This window comes from Lutra lutra, chromosome 15 (genome assembly GCF_902655055.1).
Source record: "Lutra lutra chromosome 15, mLutLut1.2, whole genome shotgun sequence".
NCBI classification, from domain to species: Eukaryota; Metazoa; Chordata; class Mammalia; order Carnivora; family Mustelidae; genus Lutra; species Lutra lutra.
Window position 1 is genome coordinate 48,772,035 of NC_062292.1, and position 20,055 is coordinate 48,792,089.

General features: G+C 38.5%; 1 long non-coding RNA gene across 2 annotated transcripts in view; it reads left to right on the plus strand.

Annotated features, from left to right (window-relative positions):
• LOC125086306 (uncharacterized) overlaps window positions 1-20,055 on the plus strand; it is an 88,325-nt gene that overhangs the window by 25,420 nt on the left and 42,850 nt on the right. The window contains exons 1-3 of one of the 2 annotated variants that reach the window (XR_007123148.1): window positions 10,134-10,145; window positions 17,072-17,179; window positions 18,529-18,579. This is a non-coding gene — a long non-coding RNA (uncharacterized LOC125086306). Of the gene's footprint in view, window positions 1-10,133; window positions 10,146-17,071; window positions 17,180-18,528; window positions 18,580-20,055 lie in introns of those variants that run through there. The other variant, XR_007123147.1, reaches the window with a different exon arrangement.

Here is a 20,055-nt window from a genome sequence, read left to right on the forward strand (position 1 = left end):
TCTCCCCCTGGCAACCCTCAGTTTGTTTTGTTAGATTAAGAGTCTCTTATAGTTTGTCTCCCTCCTGATCCCATCTAGTTTCATTTTTTCCTTCCCTAACCCCAACCCCCCACTTTGCCTCTCAAATTCATCATATCATGGAGATCATATGATAATCGTCTTTCTCTGATTGACATATTTTGCTCAGCATAATACACTCTAGTTCCATCCACGTCATTGCAAGTGGCAAGATTTCATTTCTTTTGATGGCTGCATAGGATTCCATTGTATATATATATACCATCTCTTCTTTATCCATTTATCTGTTGAGGGACATTTAGTTTCTTTCCATAGTTTGGCTATGGTGGACATTGCTGCTATAAATCTTCGGGTGCACGTGCCCCTTCAGATCACAACATTTGTATCTTTAGGGTAAATACCCAGTAGTGTGATTGCTGGGTCATAGGGTAGCTCTATTTTCAACTTTTTGAGGAACTGCCATGCTGTTTTCCAGAGTGGTTGTGCCAGCTTGCATTCCCACCAACAGTGTAAGAGGGTTCCCGTTTCTCCACATCCTCGCCAGCATCTGTCATTTCCTGACTTGTTAATTTTAGCCATTCTGACTGGTGTGAGGTGGTATCTCATTGTGGTTTTGATTTGTATTTCCCTGATGCCGAGTGATGTAGAGCACTTTTCAATGTGTCTGTTGGCCATCTGTATATCTTCTTTGCAGAAATGTCTGTTCATGTCCTCTGCCCATTTCTTGATTGGATTATTTGCTCTTTGGGTGTTCAGTTTGATAAGTTCTTTATAGATTCTGGATACTAGCCCTTTATCTGATATGTCTTTTGCAAATATCTTCTCCCATTCTGTCAGTTGTCTTTTGGTTTTGTTGACTGTTTCCTTTGCTGTGCAAAAGCTTTTGATCTTAATGAAGTCCCAATAGTTCATTTTTGCCCTTACTTCCCTTGCCTTTGGCAATGTTTCTAGGAAGAAGTCGCTGGGGCTGAGGTCAAAGATGCTGCTGCCTGTGTTCTCCTCAAGGATTCTGATAGACTTCTGTCTCACATTGAGGTCTTTCATCCGTTTTGAGTCTATTTTTGTGTGTGATGTAAGGAAATGGTCCAGTTTCATTCTTCTGCATGTGGCTGTCCAATATTCCCCACACCATTTGTTGAAGATACTGCCTTTTTTCCACTGGACATTCTTTCTTGCTTTGTCAAAGATTAGTTGACCATAGCGTTGAGGGTCTAATTCTGGGCTCTCTATTCTGTTCCACTGATCGATGTCTCTGTTTTTGTGCCAGCACCATGCTGTCTTGATGATTACAGCCTTGTAATAGAGCTTGGAATCTGGAATTGTGATGCCACCAACTTTGGCTTTCTGTTTCAACATTCCTCTGGCTATTCGAGGTCTTTTCTGGTTCCATATAAATTTTAGGATTATTTGTTCCATTTCTTGGAAAAAAAAAAAAAGGATGGTATTTTGATAGGGATTGCATTAAATGTGTAGATTGCTTTGGGTAGCATAGACATTTTCACAATATTTTTTCTTTCAATCCATGGGCATGGAACGTTTTTCCATTTCTTTGTGTCTTCTTCAGTTTCTTTCCTGAGTACTTTATAGTTTTGTGAGTATAGATTCTTTGCCTCTTTGGGTAGGTTTATTCTTAGGTATCTTATGGTTTTGGGTGCAATTGTAAATGGAATTGACTCCTCATTTCTCTTTTTTATGTCTTGCTGTTGGTGTGTAGAAATGCAACTGATTTCTGAGCACTGATTTTATATCCTGACAGTTTACTGAATTCCTGTAGGTGTTCTAGCAGTTTTGGAGTGTAGTCTTTTGGGTTTTCCACATAAAGTATTCATATCATCTGCAAAGAGTTAGAGTTTGACTTCTTCTTTGCTGATTTGGATGCCTTTAATTTCTTTTTGTTGTCTGATTGCTGAGGCTAGAACTTCTAGTGCTATGTTGAATAGCAGTAGTGATAACGGACATCCCTGCCATTTTCCTGACCTTAGTGGAAAAGCTCTCAGTTTTTCTCCATTGGGATGATATTCGTTGTGGGTTTTTCAAAGATGGCTTTGATGACATTGAGGTATATACCCTCTACCCTTACACTTTGAAGAGTTTTGATCAAGGAAGGATGCTGTACTTTGTCAAGTGCTTTTTCAGCATTGATTGAGAGTATCACATGGTTTTTGTTCTTTTTTTCATTAATGTATTGTATCACATTGATTGATTTGTGGATGTTGAATGAGTCTTGCAGCCCTGGAATAAATCCTCTTGGTCATGGTGAATAATCCTTCTAATGAACTGTTTGATCCTATTGGCTAGTATTTTGGTGAGAATTTTCACATCTGTGTTCATCAAGGATATTGGTCTGTAATTCTCTTTCTTGATGGGGCCTTTGTCTGGTTTTGGGATCAAGGTAATGCTGGCCTCATAAAATGAGTTTGGCAGTTTTCCTTCCATTTCTATTTTTTGGAAGAGTTTCAGGAGAATAGGTATTAATTCTTCTTTAAATGTTTGGTAGAATTTCCCTGGGAAGCCCTCTGGCCCTGGGCTCTTGTTTGTAAGGGGATTTTTGATGACTGCTTCAATCTCCTTACTGGTTATGGGTCTGTTCAGGTTTTCTATGTCTTCCTAGTTCAGTTTTGGTAGTTTATACATCTCTAGGAGTGCATCCATTTCTTCCAGGTTGTCAAATTTGCTGGTGTATAGTTGCTCATAATATGTTCTTATGATTGTTTGTATTTCTTTGGTGTTGGTTGTGATCTCTCTTCTTTCATTCTTGATTGTATTAATTTGGGTCCTTTCTCTTTTCTTTTTGATAAGTCTGGTCAGGGGTTTATCAATCTGATTAATTCTTTCAAAGAACTTGCTCCTAGTTTTGTTGTTTTGTTCTACAGTTCTTTTGATTTCTATTTCATTGATTTCTGCTCTGATCTTTATTATTTCTCTTCTGCTGCTGGGTTTAGGGTTTCTTGCTGTTCTTTCTCCAGCTCCTTTAGGTGTAGGGTTAGGTTGTATACTTGAGACCTTTCTTGTTTCTTGAGAAAGGCTTGTATTGCTATATACTGGCCTCTCAGGACTTCCATTTCTGTGTCCCACAGATTTTGAACAGTTGTGTTTTCATTTTCATTTGTTTCCATGAATTTTTTCAGTTCTTCTTTAATTTCCTGGTTGACCCATTCATTCTTTAGTAGGATGCTCTTTAGCCTCCATGTATTTGAGTTCTTTCCAACTTTCCTCTTGTGATTGAGTTCTAACTTCAGAGCATTGTGTTCTGAAAATATGTAGGGAATGATCCCAATCTTTTGGTACCAGTTGCAACCTGATTTGTGACCCAGGATGTGATCTATTGTGGAGAATATTCCATGTGTACTAGAGAAGAATGTGTATTCAGTTGCTTTGGGATGGAATGTTCTGAATATATCTGTGATGTCCATCTGGTCCAGTGTGTCATTTAAGGCCTTTATTTCCTTTTTGATCTTTTGCTTGGATGATATATTTCAGTGAGTGGGATGTTAAAGTCCCCTACTATTATTATCTTATTGTTGATGTGTTTCTTTGATTTTGTTATTAATTGGTTTATATAGTTGGCTGCTCCCATGTTAGGGGCGTAGATATTTAAAATTATTAGATCTTCTTGTTGGACAGACCCTTTGAGTATGATATAGTGTCCTTCTTCATCTCTTATGATAGTCTTTGACTTAAAAACTAAATTTATCTGATATATGGATTGCCACCCCAGCTTTCTTTTTTTGGCCATTAGCATGGTAGATTGTTTTCCACCCCCTCACTTTAAATCTGGAGGTGTCTTCTGGTCCAAAATTAGTTTTTTGTAGACAGCATATTGATGGGTTTTGTTTTTTTTAATCCATTCTGATAAACTGTGTCTTTTGATTGGGACATTTTAGCCCATTTATATTCAGGGTGACTATTGAAAAATATGAATTTAGTGCCATTGTATTGCCTATAAGGTGACTGTTATGTATATTGTCTCTGTTCCATTCTGGTCTACTACTTTTAGGTTTTCTCTTTGCTTAGAGGATCCCTTTCAATATTTCCTGTAGAGCTGGTTTGGTATTTACAAATTCTTTTAGTTTTTGTTTGTCCTAGAAGCTTTTTATCTATCCTTCTATTTTCAGTGATGGCCTAGCTGGATATAGTATTCTTGGCTGCATATTTTTCTCATTTAGTGCTCTGAATATATCATGCCAGTCCTTTCTGGCCTGCCAGGTCTCTGTGGATAAGTCTGCTGCCAATCTAATATTTCTACTATTGTATGTTACAGACTTCTTGTCCCAACCTGCTTTCAGGATTTTCTGCTTGTCACTAAGACTAGTAAGTTTTACTCTTAGAAGACTGGATGTGGACCTATTTTTATTGATTTTGAGGGGGGTTCTCTGTGCCTCCTGGATTTTGATGTTTGTTCCCTTTGTCACATTAGGGAAGTTCTTCACTATAATTTGCTCCAATATATCCTCTGCTCCCCCTCTCTCTTTCTTCTTCTTCTGGAATCCCAATTATTCTAATATTGTTTTATCTTATGGTGTCACTTGTCTCTTGAATTCTCCCCTCATGGTCCAGTAGTTGTTTGTCTCACTTTTGCTCAGCTTCTTTTTTCTTTGTCATTTGGTCTTCTGTATCAGTAATTCTCTCTTCTGGCTCATTTATCCTAGCAGTAAGAGCCTCAATTTTTTTATTGCCCCTCATTAATAGCTTTTTTAATTTCAATTTGGTTAGATTTTAGTTCTTCTTTTTCTCCAGAAATGGATTTTATTTCTCCAGAAAGCATTTTTCTAATGTCTTCCATGCCTTTTTCTAGCCCAGCCAGCACCTTGAGAATCATCATTCTGAACTCTAGATTGACATATTAGCAATGTCTGTATTGATTAGGTCCCTAGCCATCAGTACTGCCTCTTTTTTTTGTTTGTTTGTTTGTTTTGTGGTGAGTTTTTCTGCCTTGTCATTTTATCTAGATAAGGATATATGAATGAGAGAATAAAATACTAAAAGGGTAGCAAAGACCCCAGAAAAATGTACGCTAACCAAATCAGAAGCGACCCTAAATTGGGGGGGGGTATAAAGAAATTTGAAAAATTAAAAAAATATATATATATATTAGACTGGTGAATAGAAGGGAGCCACCTACTTGATTTGTGGTGTATTTTGGTCTCTTATAAGTAACTACCTCCCAAATTTTAAAGAAAGAAAAACTTATATATATACCAAAATAAGAGTAAACACGATGAAGGGATGGAATATGACTGTAACGATGAAAATAAAAAAAAAATTCTAAAAAAAAATGATAAGTTGGTTGGAAAAAGAAAGAAAAAGAAAGTGGAGAGAAATTGTTCAGGCTGCAGACTAGAACAAATCCCTGTGCTAGATTTAGGGTATATTTTGATCTATTGGAAGAAATTGTATCACAAAATATTTTAGAAGAAAATACCCTATATGTATACAAAAAATAAAGTTAGATACAGTGAAGGATTAAAAATTATAATAATAATGAAGATTTTAAAAGATTTTTTAAAGAAAGGTATTGTTAAGGTAAACTCATTAAAAAACGTTAAAAGAGATAAGAGGAAAAGTTAAAAAAATTAGAAGAAAAAATAAAATTAAAAAAATTTAATCAACTTTGCAAGACTAAAGAATCATGGGGAGAAAGCCATGAATTCCATGCTTTGCTTTCTCCTCCTCTGGAATTCCGCTGTTCTCCTTGGTCAGCGAGCTTGGTCTTGGCTGGATATTCTTGCATATCTTCTGGGGAGAGGGGTCTGTTGCATTAATTCTCCAATGTCTTTGACAGAGGCAGAATTGTGCTGCCCTTGCCAGGGGCTGGGCTCAGTAATCTTGGTTTTGCTCTCGGGAGTTTTTGTTCCCTGAATGCTTTCTGTAGAGCTCTGGAGCATGAGAATGAAAATGGCGGCCTCCCAATCTCCAGCCCAGAGGAGCCGAGAGCTCTGGGCCCCACTCCTCAGTGCACTCTCGGAGGAAAGCGGTCAGTCACTCCAGTCTCCCTGGCCTCCAGCTGCACTCCGAGTTCACCCGGCCTGTGACCGAGCATTTCTGTCTCTGGTGCACAGCCGCATTTGGAGTCTTGAAACCCAGCAGATTCCTGCCTCCAGAGAAGGAAGGTGAGTCTCCCCAGATCTGCCACTTGTGGGGTCCCTGCTCAAAGAGCAGTGGCCCAACTGTGCCATGGATCACAGTTTAAGGTACCCCAAGCTGAGAACTCACTCCTCAGCTCCATCTCTATAGTCAGCTTCCCCGCTCCAATACCTGGGAGCTCTGCCACACTCAGACACCCCCGATCCTTCTGTGACCCTGCAGAACCTGAGACCACACTGTCCCCACGAGGGCTTCACACCATTTAGCCTCTGGAGTGTTGTCCCAGTGGAGCAGACTTCTAAAAGTTCTGATTTTGTGCTTCACTGCTCTGCCACTTGCTGGAAGCCAGCCCCTCTCCCTGTGGTCTATCTTCCTGTTACTTTGGGTTCACTTCTCTGCACATCCTACCTTTCAGAAAGTGGTTGATTTTCTGTTTGTAGAATTGCTGCTCTTTTTCTCTTCAATCTCCTGTTGGGTTTGTAGGTGTTCGGAATGGTTTGATAACTATCTAGCTGAACTCCTGTGACCTGATGTCATTTCAGTCTGCTACTCCTCTGCCATCTTGACTCAGTCCTCTCTCTCTCTTTTGTAAAATTTTTCTTCTTTTTTTTTTCAATGAACTTCTAATCAATTCCAAATTTAAAATATTTTTTTTATTTTTCATTTTTGCAGTAATACTCTATCCCTTTATTATATTTAACCTCATTTGTGTGTGTGTGTGTGTGTATATATACATATGTATATGTATATATATACATATACATATATATATTTAAAATCTTATTTATTTATTTGACAGAGAGAAAGAGTGAGCCCAAACAAGGGGAGCAGCAGGCTGAGGGGGAAGCAGGCTTACCACCAAGCAGGGAGCCTGATGTGGGACTTGATTCCAGGACCCTGGAATCATGACCTGAGCTGAAAGCAGATGCTTAAATGACTGAGCCACCCGGGCATCATTCCAATATATGTTTTTTTTTTTTTCTTTATAATTTTGGGTGTGGTTTCTTCTAACAGACCAAAATACATTCAAAATCTAGTGTATGGTTCTGTTCCGTTTACCAGCCTTATATACTTTTTTTTCCCCCTTTTCCCTCTGGTTTCAGGTCTCTTCTGATTTGTTTAGTGTATATTTCCTTAGGCTTGTTGTTACCCTTTTAGCATTTTGTTCTCTCATTTATATATTCTTCTCTTGACAAAATGACAAAATGGAAAAACTCACTTCCCAAAATAGAATAAGAGGCAGTACCAACTACCAGGGACCTAATTCATACGGACATTAGTCAGATGTCAGAACTAGGGTTCAGAATAACAATTATAAAGATACTAGCTGTGCTTGGAAAAAAGCATAGAAGACACTAAAGAATCCTTTTCTGGAGAAATAAAATCTAGCCAAGTTGAAATAAAAAAGGTTATTAATGAGGTGCAGTCAAAAACGGAGGCTCTAACTGCTAGGATAAATGAGACACAAGACAGAACTAGTGACATAGAAGACTGAATGATAGAGGATAAAGAAGCTGAGAAAAAGAGAGATAAACAACTACCGGGTTATGGGGTGGGGGTGGGGGGGGAGAATTCAAGAGACAAGTGATACCATAAAGCAAAACAATATTAGAATAATTGGAATCCCAGAAGAAGAAGGAAGAGAGAGAGGGTCAGAAGGTATATTGGAGCAAATTATAATGGAGAACTGCCCTAATTTGGGGAAGGAAACAGGCATCAAAATCCAGGAGGCTCAGAAAATCCCCCAAAGTCAAAAAAATAGGTTAATACCCCAATGTCTAATAGTAAAACTTACAAATCTTAGAGACAAAGAGAAAATCCTGGAAGCCTCTTGGATCAAAAGGTCTATAACCTATAATGGTATAAACATTAGAATTGCAGCAGACCTATCCACAGAGACCTGGCAGGCCAGAAAGGATGGGCATGATATATTCAAGGTACTAAATGAGAAAAATATGCGGCTAAGAATGTTTTATTCCAGCTAGGCTGTCATTGAAAACAAGAGTGATAAAAAGCTTCCTGGACAAACAGAAACTAAAAGAATTTGTGATTACAAAATCAGCACTACAGGAAATATTGAAAGGGGTCCTCTAGGAAAAGAGAGAGCCCAAAAGTAACATAGACCAAAAGGAACACAGATAATATACAGTAACAGTCACCTTATAGACAACATAATGGCACTAAATTCGTATCTTTCAATAGTTATCCTAAATGTAAATGGGCTAAATGACCCAATCTAAAGACATAGGGTATCAGATTGGATAAAAAAAGCAAGACCCATTGATATGCTGTCTGTAAAAGTCTCATTTTAGACCCAAAGACACCTCCAGATCTAAAATGAGGTGGATAACCATTTCTCATGCCAATGGACAACAAAAGAAAGCTGGGGTGGCAATCCTTTATCAGACAAATTAAATTTTAAACCAAAGACTGTACTAAGAGATGAGGAAGGACACTGTATCATACTTAAAGGGTCTATCCAACAAGAAGATCTAGCAATTGTAAATATTTATGCCTCTAACATGGGAGCAGTCAATTATATAAGCCAATTAATAACTAAATCAAAGAAACACATCAACAATAAGACACTAATAGTAGAGGCCTTTACACCCCACTCACTGAAATGGACAGATCATCTAAGCAAAAGATTAACAAGGAAATAAGGACTTTCAATGACACACTGGACCAGGTGGACTTCACAGATACATTCAGAATATTCCATCCCAGAGCTACAGAATATGAATTCTTCTTTAGTGCACATGGAACATTCTCCAGAATAGATCACATCCTGGCTCACAAATCAGTTATCAAACCAGTACCAAAATATTGGGATCATTCCCTGCATATTTTAGCATTGTTTGCTACAATGTGCATAATGCTGGTATGATTCCCTTTAATCCACAGAAGATCAGAGGTTTCTTCTCTTAAATAAACAGCATTCCATCACAAATGGCCTCCAAATGGTATTATTGAGTAACCCTGGTATAATGGCTTATTCACTAGGTTATGATCTTAAAGCAAATTATCAGCTGAAAAACTTCATGTTAATGAAACCTCAAACTACCTTATTAGTGCCTTATACTCAAATATGAATGATGACTACGGGATTAGTGTGCATTTGTGGTAACACTCAAACACCAATGGAAAACATACAAACAAAATATCCCTGATGAGATAAATATAGTGCAAGAAACTAAAGAGAAATATGTATAAATTCTAATAAGTATCCTCACAGGAAAGATTAAGTGCACACTTTTCCTTCAGACCATTGCTTATGCTGTAAGTTAAAAAAAAATCTATTTAGAAGATCATTTAAATTCGCTGTTCTTTCTATATTGTTTTGCCATTTCATAAGGCACTGAGGAGCACTGTAGAACAACAAGGATAAAAATATTGCTGTGTAATTCCCAAGTTGATCCCATCACACAAACGGATGTGAAATTTCAACTGTTACAAGAGTACCAAGAAGTCAGATGATGGTGGGATTATGTGTTCTTGAAGTTATGACCAGATTTAGGTTGAAACAGATAGCAGCCCCTGTAGTCACACTTTTCTTGAGGAAGCCAGGCCTGATCTGATGGAATTCTCCCTAGGGTATGGCAGGAAACATGATTAGTATTTTCCCAGGATCCTTACCCATCATAGCAGCAACCCTCAGTGGAGAGGGGAACAGAAGCTTTTCTTTGGAAAGGGTGCTTTCTTCCTTCTTGCTTCCTTCCCCAGGAATATTCTATTTTCTTTGTCTTTCTATGACCTGGTTTGATTTTGTGATTGGGACAGTGTTATCTGTTTTTATACACTGTGTGTAAGCTCACCATAAACCTGAGCCAAACCGATAAGCTTTAAGTTATCTGCAAATCTTTTTTTTTTTTTTTAAGATTTTATTTCTTTGACAGAGATCACAAATAGGCAGAGAAGTAGACAGAGAGGGGTGGGTAGCAGGATCCCTGCTGAGCAGAGAGCCTGATTTGGGGCTCGATCCCAGGACCCTGGGATCATAACCTGAGCCGAAGGCAGTGGCTTTAACCCACTGAGCCACCCAGGTGCCCCTTATCTGCAAATCTTGAGACAGGTCTCTGTAAGGCCTTATGTTTTAAAATACTAGAAGTGTTGTTCCTTGGGAATTTGTGTAAATCAGGGCACATGGTTGCAAAGAATAGAAAGGATTCTCAAATCAACTTCATAAAAGAGATATATTTGCTCACATACCTGAATGTCTGGGATACAGCTGATTTGAGGTATAGTTGGGAACAAGGGTTGAAACAACGCTAGTGGTTTTTCTTTCTGTTTCTTATCTCTGTTTATGTTAACACCTTATCCTCTTTTTCTTGTAATATAGAAAAGTTTCTACCATGTGACTTGGGAAGATGACAGTTAAGCAGCCTCAAATTTAAATCTTCCCATATCTGTGACTCCAAAGATAAAGAGAAAATATATGTTATCTGAACAACTTAACAGGCACATGGAGGACTCTGATTGGCCCATGGTGGACCTTGTGCTCATCTCTGTTGGTGAATCACTGTTGCTGGAGGTATGGGAGACCCTGACTGATTTCACATGGTTCCTTGCTCCCACCTGTGGCAGAGTGATGCCATATGCAGGTTATCTTCCTCAAAGAAGAGGAAGCGTGCTGTTACCAAACAGGTTTAATGGAAAAAACTATAATTATCATATTTTGTATCATGAGATAGAAAAGAGGAGGTAGATCTGCCCTTGTTTTCATTATATTCTTACTCAATAACCATATTCAATCATAGCTCTTCAAACAGACAGTAGATACTCTTTCAATGCGTCTTAGTTTTTAAGTTAGCATTTGGCAAGATGCATTTGGCAATTGGCAATCATACACAGGCACATACAGTATTATGAGATCTCATTGTGAATCATGCTCTTGATTGAGTGGTTCATTCATTTATTCAGTCACTCACTAACTCATTCTTACTTCCAACAGCACTTATCAAATACCTAGTATGGGCCATTTATAGAAAAAAAGAATCAGGGGTGCCTGGGTGGCTCAGTTGTTTAAGTGTCTGTTGTCAGCCCAGGTCATGATCTCTGGGTGCTGGGATCCAGCCCCCCATTGGGCTCCCTGCTCTATAGGGAGTCTGTTTCTACCTCTGCCTCTCCCCCTGCTAGTGATTTCTCTCTCTCTCTCTCTTAAATGAATACAATCTTAAAAAAAGAAAGAAAAGAAAAAGAAAAAAGAATCATAGTATCTGTTCTCATCAAACTCAAAGTCTGTCAAAAGAGAAAGATAATCAGCTCTACACACACACACACACACACACACACACACACACACACACACAACTTGAAATTGTTTTGAATGCTCTTGGATTATATAACAAAAATGGACAGCTGCTTTATGCTGGCATATTAGAGGAACTTCTCTCAAGAAGTTACATTTAGGTGGAGTCTTGAGTAATCAGTAGGAATCAGCCAGTTAAGAGTATGGGGAAGAACTTTCAGAGAGGAGAAACAGCATGTGTGAAGTTCCCAAACTGGAAAGAGAGTCCTGAATGAAATCTGTTGTATCTGACTGATGAGAGTGAGGAGGATGAAATGTGAGGCAAAGGATGAAGTAGAAGATCATGCAAGACCTTACAGGCTGAGCTAAGAAGTTAGCATTTTAATTACACACCTAGTGGGAGTCCCCAAAGGGTTTAAACCAAAGCAATAATACAATTTGATTTATGTTGACAAAAATCATTCTGGTTCATTCATTCACATATTTATTTAGGCTATAGGTTATGGAACAATGGAATAAGACTGTCTGGGCTTAAAGTCTAATTCTGTTTTTTGTTTTTTGTTTTTTCCATCAAGTTACTTTTGTTTTTATTTTTTTGAAATTTAATTTAATTTTTTTCAGTGTTCCAAAATTCATTGTTTATGCAGCACACCCAGTGCTCCTTGCAATATGTGCCCTCCTTAATACCCACCACCAGGCTCACCCAATCCCCCTCCCCCGCCAGAACTCTCAGTTTGTTTCTCAGAGTCCACAGTCTGTCATGGTTCATCTCCCCCTCCGATTTCCCTCAACTCCCTTCTCCTCTCCTTCTCCCAATGTCCTCTATGTTATTCCTTATGCTCCACAAGTAAGTGAAACTATATGATAATTGACTCTCTCTGCCCGACTTATTTCACTCAGCATATCTCAATTTCCTTTTTTAAGATTTTGTTTATTTATTTGACAGAGAGAAAGAGAGAGAGAGGGTGTGCGAGGGAACACAAGCACAGAGAGTGGGAAAGGGAGAAGCAGGCTTCCCACAGGGCAGGGAGCCTGATACAGGGCTCAATCCCAGGACCCTGGGATCATGACCTGAGCTGAAGGCAGATGCTTAACGACTGAGCCAACCAGGCACCCCAAATTCTGTCATCTATTGCTTGTATGACCCAAAATACTTTTCCTACCTGTTTGTGCCTCAGTTTCTTCATCTGTAAAATGGGGATAGCAACAGTAACTGCCTCATAAGTTTGTTGTGAGAATTAAAAGATATATGAAATAACTGGGTGATGGGCATTAAGAAGGACACATGATGTAATGAGCACTGGGTGTTATATACAACAGATGACTCACTGAACTCTACCTCTGAAACTAATAACACACTATATGTTAATTAATCAAGTTTAAATAAAATAAAATAAAATTGACAACAAAAATATATGATGTTTAGAAAGTACTTAGAGTATGGTGTTATCTAAGTGTTTATTATTACCACTACTACTATTATTATTAAACATATATTTATCAAGAGAGGCCCATGTGTGCCAAGCATTGAGGAAGTATGAAATGGTCTCGGCAAAGGGTGAGCGTGTCTACTCACTAGAGAATTTGTAGTAAGATTGTCAGACAGTGTTTGGTACTATATGAGTTGAGTGATTATGAGTTACGGGGCTTCCAATGTGCCTCCATGTTTTATAATTACCCAGACAATTGTCTATGGATTTCAGGTTAGACAGACAGACCTGGACTTCATTCCTGGCTTTGCCTCTTACTAACCAAGTATCTTCATTCAATAAGTCTCACTTTCCTTATCTATAATATGGGGACATTAAAAGCACTGATAGGTAGTATCACTATAAGAATAAACAAACTTAGGGCGCCTGGGTGGCTCAGTGGGTTAAGCCGCTGCCTTCAGCTCAGGTCATGATCTCAGGGTCCTGGGATCGAGTCCCGCGTCGGGCTCTCTGCTCAACGGGGAGCCTGCTTCCCTCTCTCTCTCTCTCTCTGCCTGCCTCTCTGTCTACTTGTGATCTCTCTCTGTCAAATAAATAATAAAAATCTTAAATTAAAAAAAAATAAACAAACTTAATTATGTCTGTTATGTATGTACAACTATGTATGTGTGAAGTATTTAGCATACTGCCCACTTTATGGTAAATACTCAATAGATGGTAGTTATTACTAATCTTAAGAAGTAGTGGTATTGCTATATATTTTTTTCAATACAAGTCACTATATTTTTGTATCATTTTGACACACACTCTGAGTTATTAAAAATTTGGATTTAATACACAAAGATAGACTCAAAATGGATAAAAGACCTCCATGTGAGGCAGGAATCTATCAAAATCCTAGAGGAGAACATAGTAACCTCTTCAAACATCGGCCACAGCAACTGCTTTCAAGACATGTCTCCAAAGGCAAAGGAAACAAAATAAAAAATGAACTTTTGTGACTTTATCAAGGTCAAAATCTTCTGCACAGCAAAGGAAACACAGTCAACAAAACAAAGAGGAAACCCACAGAATGGGAGAAGATATTTGCAAATGACACTACAGACAAAGGGCTGATATCCCAGATCTATAAAGAACTCCTCAAACTCAACTCTCAAAAAACAGATAGTCACATCAAAAAATGGGCAGAATACATGAACAGGCACATCTCCAAAGAAGACATACAAATGGCTAACAGACACAGGAAAAAATGTTCATCATCATCAGCCATCAGGGAGATTCAAATCAAAACCACATTGAGATACCACCTTACATCAGTTAGAATGGCCAAAATCAACAGGACAGGAAGCATGTGTTGGAGAGGATGTGGAGAAAGTGGAACCCTCTTACGCTGTTGGTGGGAATGCAAGTTGGTGCAGCCACTTTGGAAAACAATGTGGAGATTCCTTAAGAAATTAAAAATAGAGCTTCCTTATGACCCTGCAATTGTACTACTAGGTATTTACCTCAAAGATACAGATGTAGTGAAAAGAAGGGCCATTGTATCCCCAATGTGCATGGGCCACATTCGCCAAACTGTGGAAAGAGCCAAGATGCCCTTCAACAGATGAATAGATAAAGAAGATGTGGTTCATATATACAATGGAGTATTATGTCTCCATCAGAAAGGATGAATACCCAGCTTTTGTATCAACATGGATGGGACTGGAGGAGATTATGTTGGGTGAAATATGTTAAGCAGAGAGAGTCAATTATCATGTGGTTTCACTTACTTGTGGAGCATAAGGAATAACATAGAGGACATTGGGAGAAGGAGAGGAGAAGCGAGTTGGAGGAAATCGGAGGGCAGACAAACCATGAGAGACCGGACTCTGAGAAACAAACTGAGGGTTCTGGAGGGGAGGGGATGGGGGGTTGGGTGAGCCTGGTGGTGGGTATTAAGGAGGGCACGTATTGCATGGAGCACTGGGTGTGGTGCATAAACAATGAATCTCAGACCACTAAAAAAATAAAGTATAAAAAACCCACAAGGGGGCGCCTGGGTGGCTCAGTGCGTTAGGCCGCTGCCTTCGGCTCAGGTCATGATCTCGGGGTCCTGGAATCAAGTCCCACATTGGGCTCTCTGCTCAGCGGGGAGCCTGCTTCCCTCTCTCTCTCTGCCTGCCTCTCTGTCTACTTGTGATCTCTCTCTGTCAAATAAATAAATAAAATCTTAAAAAAAAAAAACCCACAAGGAACAGAAAAAAAAAAAGAATTTGGGTTAATTTTTAGCTGCTTAAACTATACCTTGAAGGGAAAGAATACACACAACTATTACTGTAGTTATTCTTAGGTAGAGCAATTTAAAAAAGCAGAATAGAAATAAGGAGAGATTTATGTGTTTTACTAAAAATACTTACAGAATTTTTAAACCATTGGTGGTGAAATAGGTTTATAAGTTATTTGCATGTTAAAAATAATTATTGAGGGGCAAGTGGGTGGTACAGTGGGTTGAGCATCCGACCGTTGGTTTTGGCTCTGGTTGTGATCTCAGGGTCATGGGATCCAGCCCAGTGTGGGGCTCCAAGCTCAGTGCAGAAGCTGTTTAAGATTCTCTCTTTCCCTCTGCCCCTCCTTCCTGCTCTCTCTCTCTCTCTAAAATAAATAAATCTTTAAAAAATAATTATTGAGGGGCACCTGGGTGGCTCAGTCGTTATGCGTCTGCCTTCGGCTCAGGTCATGATCCCAGGGTTCTGGGATCAAGCCCCGCATCGGGCTCCCGGCTTGGTGGGAAGTCTGCTTCTCCCTCTCTCACTCCCCCTGCTTGTGTTCCCTCTCTCACTGTGTCTCTCTGTCAAATAAATAAATATTTAAAAAAATAATTATTGATAGGAAAATAAAATAATGGCATACTCTGAAAATATTTTCTTATCTGATAAAAAATTAACACTTCTAAAACATACATGTGCAGCTTTAAATTTTATCCTCTTCTTTTATTATTTATAAGGAAACAAATGCTTCATGGATTTTACAAAGCACACATGTTTGCTCTGTAAAGACAAAGTCTAATTTGAAAATCTGTTTGTCATTTCAAACCTGTCTTCAGATCTACCCTTCTAATTTCCATTCTTGTCTCTAACTGAACACACCATGCAGATACTAGAGGCAGACGGATTTAATTTGTATTATGATCCAACATAGACGGAAAGTGAAATAGGAAAAGAATAATTCCATTTGTATAGCAATAAGTTACCATTAAATCTGGCTTTATGATGTTTAACTTTGAGATACCTTGCCCAAACACAGTTGACCGATAGGATTGAAATTGAAAGCACTGATGGTTTAACCTCAGTCTATAAATCAGAGGTAAGGATTATGACGCTAAGGTCATTTTCTTTATTGCTTGGTGTGGGAAGAAGAAGGTAAACAGACTTTACTGGGTCTGTGGGTCTGGGTACCCTGCAGGTATACAAATAGGAGATGAGAGAACTGATCTCAAGGAGTTCATGTGCTGGTGGCTGGCAGAGTACAGCTTACTCAAGGAACAAATGAGCGCCAGATGCTTGCAAGTAGATGGGTTGTAGAATGGAGAACAAGAACAACACTGAAAAAAGAAGGTCATGCAAGGGAAACATGAATTATAAGATGAAATTCTCAGCAAATACCCAGCAATTTTGCTGCATTCCACAAGCCAAAACCATTCCTTTCTTGTTAGACTTGTCAACACAATCGACCAAGGGAGGTTTTTCAGCATTAAAAAATTGGAAGAATAAAGATTCATGGGGTAAAAAAATTTTCCTGATATCCAGTTGTGCAGGAAACGCATATCTCATAAAGAAAGGAAATTTATACCTCTGCCTTTTATTTCAGGCCCCAAATGATCTTCTTAAAAATCCAAATGTGTAACCTAGATATTTGGTATGAAAAATCTAAAAGAAAGATATACTGTGTCTCTCTTAAAATAAAATTAAAGATTTATTCCAACATTGTTGTATTTGCTAGTCAATTTAGTTCTTTTTCCACCTCCATACTTTCTCCTAGACCATTGGGATATCTGCTAACTCTATGATTTCTCTCTTGTTTTTCCTGTGTTTCTGCTAAATTTATTTTCATTTTTCTGGCTATTTTCAGTGTCTACTGAAACTAAACAATTATAGTCCAGTGGTTTACTGAACTTAAGTATTCTTTCATGGGTGAAAAACTAAAAACAAATGAGGGGCCACCAACATAGTATTGTCAATTTTTTGTATTATTAATGATGGACACAAAAAGAATTGTATAGATTTTACTTATTTCTCTTATTGCTTCTTAGACTGGTGAAAATTTATTACTGGCTGACCCCAACCTGGGAACCCACTTCGGGTCACTCTAGTCTGAAAGAATTAGTCCCGAGGATCTAAAACTTCAAGCTATGAAAAAGGTTAGTTCTCTTTTTTGTTCCATGATTACAAAAAATGTACATTAAAAAAACTTTAAAATAGTGTTTACTTTTTGGTTAAAAATATAATTTTCAGTGGCTTCTTCCTGAAGCAATTTTTAAAAAAGATTTATTTATTATAAAGAGAGAGCATATGTGAGCCATGGGAGGGGCAGAGGGAAGAGAGAGAGAGAGAGAGAATCCTCAAGCAGACTCCCCGTTGAGCACGGAGCCCAACTTAGGGGTTGATCCCAAGACCCTGAGATCATGACCTGAGCTTAAATGAAGAGCTGGCTGCTTAACTGACTGAGCCACCTAGGTGCCCCCATAAAGTCACTTTTGAAGATGGCTTGTATTTTCATTATCTAGTCCCCATTTACTGTTACAACCTGTTATTTTTACCACTTCTTGCCTCCCTATGTGGGTCTCCATATACACCCATCTGAGAACCAGTCCTATAGGGCTGTCATTTTTCTTGTGCTTTAACATATGGTATTCTCTCTGAAAGACTTTGGTTTAAAAGCCAATTCAGAAACCACATCCTAGGGGAAGCCTTTCTAGGAGCCTCCAGGCAGAGCTAGTGGCTTCTCCCTCAGTGCTTTCATGAATATACACTATATATGTATCTCCCCTCAAATAACTCCTATAATATTGCATGGCAATGTTTTATATACAAGTTCTCTTCTGGAAGAGCTCCTTGAGGACAGAAACTATATCCTCTTCAATTCTTATTCTACAAATAGTGTGCATTGCTGGAAAGTGAAAATATATTAGGCAAAAGCAATCTACTCTATGTTTTGAAATGATAATCTTTCTTTTAATTGTGATCTTTCTTAGGCAAAACTGGTTTGTACCAGCTTGTGTGGGCAAAAGGAAATAGTCTCCCCTCCCAGCCCCACCCCCTGGGCATGAATTCTGCCACTCCCTACCCTACTACCATCAACCCACAGAAGACAGGGTGATTACAGTCAAGTGTTTTTGTTAATTTAAAGTAACATTCTCCACCCCCACATATATCTATGTATGTGTGTATATATATGTTATTTATACATATATAAATAATTAAAAAATATCTTGATGGATATTATATATTCACACACAAAAGTAGACAATACTTATAGGCATGTATTTTCATTTATTATAACTCTCTTTCTGTGCCACTAAATGTCCTTTCGTTTGATCCTTTTTAATAGCTGCATAAACTAGATGGCTGTATCTTATTTGGAGTTTTTATTCTCTGGCACAGTGTCTGGAATAAATATTTGTCGAACGAAGGACAAAACATTTTTTCAGTACTTTTCCTTAAGTGTGATTTGAGAATCTAATGAGTCCATCACTGACCTTACATACAGGCTCCAATGGGAAAACAGGAAGGAAAATGAAAGGGAAGTGGTGGCGAAGGGGTGAGTCATTCTGTTTTTGTGTTCTCTCTTATCATAAGGTAGCAAACAGTGAAAAAAAAAAAAGATGTGGTTTCACAAAACATCATCATCATTTCCTTACTAAAATGACAATGTAGCAACAGATGATTTTGAAAATTGATTTGGGTGCCCGGATTTTATGCTCTTGACGCAGGATGCAACAGTTACCTTAACCAAAACATTATGTTTACTGTGGTATTAAGAATTCTGACATCATATTATGAAATTAAGTAATGGAGAGAATAATAAATTAATTTGAGACATCTTTAAATATATGTATGGAGCATTATATTACTGGAAAGAGGCACGCAATTGGAAAGGACCTACCCTCTGAGTATTTAAGACTGGTTAACAATCTTAAATAGGATAAAGATCCTACTTTATCTCCAAATGTCTTCCTTAAATTCTTTCAACCTTTTCTTGCCACTTTGAACTGCTTCCTCCCTCTGCTGCTCTCCTCAAGCACCTGACTGCCTAGTGATTTGAATAGAATGTGAAGGCTTCATAGTTCCAGCTCCAAACCATTATTAATTATACTAGGCCTGCTGCTGCCTAGAGGAACCCCTCAGGTTTCATCTTCTCCAGGCTTTGTGCATGAGCCATTGTTCTGAATAGGGAGGGAGGGCTTTTACTTTGACAGTTCCTCCAAACAGGGTTTAGGGAATAGCTGTGGCCACTTAACGGTGTGAGTTACTTGCTCAAAAGCCAGCCTCTTTTTCTCCTTGCTAAAAAAATCCTGACATTGTTTAGATGTTCACCTCTCTGCACTTGACTCAACGGTAAAATCCTGGTTGCTTTTGGCAATTCCATTCACTTTCAGAGGTTGGTTTAGGAATGAATATATGATGTGGTTCGAGCCAAATGTGAAGACAGATGGACAGCTCATGGGATGGGTCTCCTCATTCTCAACAGGAGGGCCAGGGATGAAATAGTTTCTCTTCTTATACTGGACGCTGTGGTACATGCAGTGATGGCAAGAGCCACAGAAGCCACATTGTGACATGGAGGGAGATCCAACCCCACCTGGGAAGGATGGCACAATAGAGAAAAATGGAAAAAACAGGGTTCCCTAATGAATTTGACAAACATATCCTGGAAGTACCTACCTCTGGACTTCTTTCTCACATGAGATAGTAAGTTATCTGATTTGTTGACATTGAGGTTGTCTGCTTCTTGCATTCAGAAGCATCCTTACTGCTAAACTCTCAATGTTAGGAGGCCCTAATCTTGATGTAGGACCCTTGGCAACTCAGTTAATTTTTGACTCCAATGGTTTTATATATATAAACCCTATTCTCTTTCCTTTCTCCAATCAAAAATTCCACTTAATACAAAATGCTGTAAAAAATGGTGAATAAGTAATTAGACTTTACCACTTGACCAAATTCTGTACCTTTCCAACTTTGGATACTTTCTTCATTGCTTCTGTTCAACCACATTGCAGAGCTCATGGATCTG